A 6,162-nucleotide genomic window follows, 5' to 3' on the forward strand; every position below is an offset into this window, starting at 1 on the left:
GCAAGCTAAGGACTGAGTGTTTGCAGGGAATGAAGAAGACCAGGCTTCTGCCAGGCCGCCCCGAGACCTGGGCTAATGCAGCTGTCTTCCTGTGGCCCCACCTCGGGGGACGGAATTGGAGGCCTGGCCCCATTGCCAGCCCAGAGCTCTCAGGCCGCAGGCGGCTGGGGTGGGCGCTGCTCTTTGAGCTTCTGCTTTGGGAAGTGAGGGCAGGCTTGACATTGGGGCTGTTTGGTTGTCTAGGCCAGAGGAGGCGGGGCGTGGATGGTTCTGGATAGTTCCAGGCCCAGACTTAGATCCCCTATCCTTCATGGGGTCTCCTGTTAAAGCTACAGGGACCCACGGGGGAGGAACTACGGGGGTGGAGGACGACATTTAAAGAAAAGAAACAGTGGTCCCTAAAACAGAAATGAGAGACCGACCTCAGGGCCCATGTCCAACACACAACCCCTGCGGCCACTCCCCCCGGGGGTCTTTCCTCCCAGAGAGCTACAGGCGGCGGCTCGCGGCTGGGGAGGGTGTTCCGGACTTTATTTTGTAAGGATGAAGTCAGTGGAGATACTGTGAAGGTCTGTCCCCCGGGCAAGAGGCAAGTCGGCCCCGCTCCCTCTAATGCTGGAACATTCCACAGCCACCAAACAGACAAGGTGGCTGGGAGGTCTTGCCCTGGAGGGGCGACGTGGCATTTTGAGAGCAAAGAAGCCAGTGATGGAAGCTTCTGTGAAGCCACTCTGTGTGGGGAAAGAGAAAGAATTTGTAGGACCAGATTCTTTCTGGTCGCATCGACCTGGGATGGTCCCAGGAGGCCCAGGGGAAGGGACTTCGGGAGGGGACTTCGGGGAGCCTCTTTCAGCTTTGCTTGTATGTCTCCGATATCTGTCCAACCCATGTCCCACTTTTGTGACCAGAGAAAAGAAGTCTGGGTCTCAGTGGGAGAAGGACGCTGGGAGAAGGCTCAGGGAAGCCATGGCAAGCACACCGTCTGCCCTCCTCTCCTGGCCAGCCCTTCCCCGGCCCTCACTCCCCCACCAGCACCCCTGGACGCGAACTCCGTGCAGGGGATTGGGGGGAGCTGTGGCTCTGAAGCCTGCCCCACGTGGTCCCGCCCTCGAGGGAACTCTGTGCCTGGGGGAGTCACTCCTAAGCACCGAGGGTCACGGAGAGGGTGCCGGGTTCTAGAATCAGCTCCCAGCGCAGGTGGGTGGGTTGATGGAAAGTCAAGGAGGCCTTCCCAGAGGGCGTTTGACCAGAGGCACCTGAAATGCGGGGGCTGCGCCCCCAAAGCAGGATGCGGGCATCTTGGGGGCCGAACAGGCCACATAAACAAAGGCCAGTGAGTGGTGTGGGGCAGCCAGTGGGAGGAGGCGGGAGGAGCCGGAGGCTGGGCCTGGAGACATGAGTGGAGCCCAACCAGCGATTCCATTCGTGGGAGAATGTGACCTTCAGAGGGAGACCAGGGAGGCAGGCAGTCCTCAGAGCTGCCTGCACCCTGAGGCCTGGAGACAAAGCAGCAGGAAGCCAGGATGTGCGGAGGATGGCCTCGGGGAGCAGCCCCTGGAGGCCCTTAGCCGCTAAGCTCCTCACCAGGTGAAGGGCATCTCAGACATCCGGGTACAGCAGAACCCCATGGGCCTCGGGCTGCGATTCTAACTGGCCCCCTATAGGATCCTGTGTCCAGTCCTGATGTGACTGGGACACATGGGGAGTCCATCCTGCTGTCCACCCATTGGCAGAGACCTCAGCCAGGCCGGGGGTCTCCCCTGCACCCCGAGCTTCTGCTCCTTCCAATGCTGGCTGGCCGGGCTCTCCCTTGCCACCCCCTTCAGCCTCCATCTCTCCAGCGCTCCCAGATCCCCTGCCCGATGGCAAGCCTGTGGGAGGTCCCCTTTGGTCAGCCCTCCGCCCCCCCCATGCCCAGGGTGGGGAGGGCCTGCAGGAGCCCAGCGGGGCTGGGGAGCGGCTGTGCCAGGCCAGCGTCCACAGGGCTCCCGCTGTCCTGAATGCACGTCCCTCCGTCCTCCTGCACTTCTGGTTCGGCCCCCGGATGGTCTGTCAGGAGTCAGAGTCCACATTGGTCCCTGAGGAGGCCACAGGCAACTTCCCAGCGAGTCCTGCTGCCCACATCCAGCCACGAACTTGAGGAACCCCAGTGTGAGCCTGGTCGTTGATTCTCACAAGGCTCCGAGCTGCGCAGTGGCTAAACCTGAGTTCGGGGTCAGACACACGCAGGTGCCTCCCTACGCCTCAGTTTTCTCATCTGTAAGGTGGGAATGGTCAGACCGGCTTGTCCGGCGTTTTTGTTTTTTTTTTAACACTCTTATTTTTTTTTTTAAAGATTTATTTATTTGACAGAGAGAGATCACGAGTAAGCAGAGAGGCAGGCAGAGAGGAGGAAGCAGACTCCCTGCTGAGCAGAGAGCCCGATGTGGGTCTCTATCCCAGGACCCTAAGATCATGACCTGAGCTGAAGGCAGTGGCTTAACCCACTGAGCCACCCAGGTGCCCCTTAAGGACGCTTATACTAATACCGTGGGACCCTCGGTGCAGGGCTTAGAGCCCAGTAAGTCAGCAGAAGGTGCGGTTGCCCCAGATCTTCCTTTTCTCTCGTCCCATTAAAGCAGGTCATAAAACTGAAAGGGGGGGTGTCTTGGGATGCCTGGGTGGCTCAGTCGGTTAAAGCCTCTGCCTTCAGGTCATGGTCCCAGGGTTCTGGGATCGAGCCCCACATCAGGCTCTCTGCTCAGCAGGGAGCCTGCTTCCTCCTCTCTCTCTGCCTGCCTCTCTGCCTACTTGTGATCTCTGTCTGTCAAATAAATAAATAAAAGCTTTAAAAAAAAAAAAAAAGAAAGAAAGAAAGAAAGAAGGGAGGGTCTACACAGTTGTGAGAGTCGTGCGCACAAACAGACCCGGGTCACCAGGACCAGCTTTGGGACTGTCGACTTCCAAATCCCCCGATCCCCGTCCCACTGCCCCTTGGCAGTCAGATCCTCCCCCTTCACCCATAGGGTCCAGGTCCCTAAGGTTTGCCTTTCCCAGAATGTCCTAGAAGTGGAATTACACAGAGGGTGACCTTTGAGACTGGCTTCCTTTGGGCAGCATCACGCTCTGAGGGTCCCCCAGGTGGTTCTGCATCAAGTCTGTCCTGTTTCGTCGCTGGGGGGTGACCCTTTGCGCACACAGACCACCTTTAACCCTTTCCTTGCCCGAGAGCACGTGGGTCACTTCGCTTAAGGCGATGGCAGACAGAGCCGCTATCTGTGTGTGCAGACGCTTCCTTGTGAACCGAAACTCACTCCTCTCGAGGCCATACCGAGGACAGGGACAGCTGGATCTTTTGGCAAAACCGGTTTTCGGCTCAGGCAGATTTTCTCGCGACCCCCCCCCCCCCCCCAACCACCATCCCTCCTAGCAGATCTGTGGTTTCTCATGGTGGGTTTGCTGCTAACGCTTTTGTATTGTGGGGGAAAGACACATCACATAAAAACGGACCATTCTGGCCGTTTTGTAAGCGCATAATTTAGCGTAGCGGCAAATACAGTCAGCACAGCGCGCAGCCGTGAGTAGCCCTTCTCCCCGACTTTTGCAACATCTTGGACTTCACCAGTGAAACAGAAACTTCCTATCCCTGCCTCCCGCGTGCCACAGCCCTGGTGACCGTGCTCCTGCGTTCCATCTCCGCAGATTCGCTCCTTCTAGGCGCTTCACACAGATGGAACCTGTCCTTTAGTGTTGGCTTGTTGCCGTAACGTCTTCAAGGTTCATCCCTGGGCAAGCAGGTGTCCGGACGTCATACTGCCTTATGGCTGAGTAACACTCTGTGGTGTGTATAAACCACATTTTCGAATCTGTCTGCTGACCCACCATTGAGTCACCCCCGTCTTTGGGCCGTTGTGAAAAACTCCAATGCAAACTTGGGTACACACGTATCTGTCGGAGTCCCCGCTTCCTCTTCTCCCCTCACTGTGGTTTTTATCTGCAGTTCTCTGGCTAACGATGTGCTTGTCTGCGATCCCTGTATCTCCTTTGGCGAAGTGTCTGTTGAAATATTTTGTTTATTTTTTTATACGGGTTATTTGTTTTCCTACCGTTGACTAATGAGCGTTATTTCTGGAGTATGGACACCACCCTTTGTAGGACGAGCAAGTTACAAACGTTTCCTGTGAGTGTGTATCTTGTCTTTATTTGCTTAGCTGAGTCTTTCTTTAAAAAAAAAAAAAGATTTTATTTATTTGACAGAGAGAAAGAGAGAGATCACAAGTAGGCAGGTGGGGGGGGGGAGCAGGCTCCCCGCTGAACAGAGAGCCCGATGTGGGACTCGATCCCAGAACCCTGAGACCATGACCTGAGCCGAAGGCAGAGGCTCAACCCACTGAGCCACCCAGGAGCCCCAAAGGTTTTTTGAATTTGATGAAATCCCCTCTATGATTTTTTTCTCTTATTAATCGTGTGTTTGACATCATAGCTAACACTCTGCCTAATCTGTGGCCACAAAGATTTTCTTCCGAAAGAGTCACGGTTTTCCATCATGTATTCTGATCTATGATCTGGGCTGAGTTAGCGTTTCTATACGGGTGAAGCATGGGTTAAGGCCCAGCAATTTCCACATTGTGTATTTTAACAGTGTGTCATCAGGTGCACAGAAATCTAGAATCGTGACGTCTCCGTGGTGACTGGACACTTGGATCCTTACGTCATGTCCTTTTTTTTTTTAAGATTTTATTTATTTATTTGACAGACAGAGATCACAAGCAGGCAGAGAGGCAGGCAGAGAGAGAGGAGGAAGCAGGCTCCCTGCTGAGCAGAGAGCCCGATGTGGGGCTCGATCCCAGGACCCTGGGATCATGACCGAAGCCGAAGGCAGAGGCTTTAACCCACTGAGCCACCCAGGCGCCCCTGTCATGTCTTTCTTTATCCCTGGTAGTTTTCCTTGCTCTGGACTCTGCTATGACATCAATCCGACCCCCCGGACCTTGACTCGTCTCTATCCGTTTCTACCTTTGATTCGTAACCCTCCTCTGTCATATCTGAAGCTCTTTGGGGACACCTGTTACTGGGTCATGGATTTCATCCATTTTGACAATTTATGTTTTTTCTGTGGTGTGTTCAGGCCATTTATGTTTTACTCTGTTGTTTGGCGAACACCTCACGTGATATCTGCCCTCGTAAACTTGTAAGCGTGAAGTCTGCTATTACTGACTATAGGGAAGCCGTTTACATTTATTTTTTTTGACAGACATTACAGCATTTTGTTTTATCTTAGTTTTCCTTTTGAAATTTTTAATTTAAATTCTACTTCGTTAACATATAGTGTAATATTGGCTGCAGGGGTAGAATTCAGCGATTCATCACATGCCTACAACACGCAGTGGTCATCGCGCGTGCTCCCTTAATCCCCGCCACCCGTCCAGCCTCGCCTCACCCACCGCCCTCCATCAACCCTCAGCTTCTTTTCTGTAGTGAATAGTCTCTTATTGTTAGTTCCTCTTTTTTCCCCCTTTCCATATATTCATCTGTTTTGTTTCCTAAATTCTATACACGAGTGAAATGATATGGTATTTGTCTTCCTCTGACTGACTTATTTCACTTGGCATAAAACACTCTAGCTCCATCCAGGTCATTGCAAATGACAAGATTTCACTATTTTTGATGGCTGAGTAGTATTCCTATGTGTGTGTGTGTAAGTACACCCCACATCTTTATCCATTTATCAGTCCCTGGAGACTTGGGCTCTCTCCATAGTTTGCCTCTTGTTAATAATGTTGCTGTGAACATTGGGGTGCATGGACTCCTCTGAATCTGTAATTTTTGTATCCTTTGGATAATTATTTAGTGGTGGAGTTGCTGGATCATAGGGTAGTCCTACTTCTAACTTTTTGAGGAGCCACCATCCTGTTTTCCAGAGTGGCTGTGCCAGCTTGCATTCCCGCCAACAGCAAGAGGGTTCCTCTTTCTCTGCATCCTCGCCAACACCTGTTGTTTCTCGTGTGTTGGCCATTTGGACAGGTGTGAGGTGGTATCGCATCGTGGATTGCTTTCATAGTTCCCCGATGATGAGTGATGTTGAGCATCTTTTTGTGAGTCTGTCATCCGTATCTTCTCTGGAAAAATGCCTGTTCATGTCTCCTGCCCATTTCTTGACTGGATTGTCTTTGGGTGTTGAGT

The sequence above is a fragment of the Meles meles genome, chromosome 11 (assembly GCF_922984935.1).
Source record: "Meles meles chromosome 11, mMelMel3.1 paternal haplotype, whole genome shotgun sequence".
In the NCBI taxonomy this organism is placed as follows: domain Eukaryota; kingdom Metazoa; phylum Chordata; class Mammalia; order Carnivora; family Mustelidae; genus Meles; species Meles meles.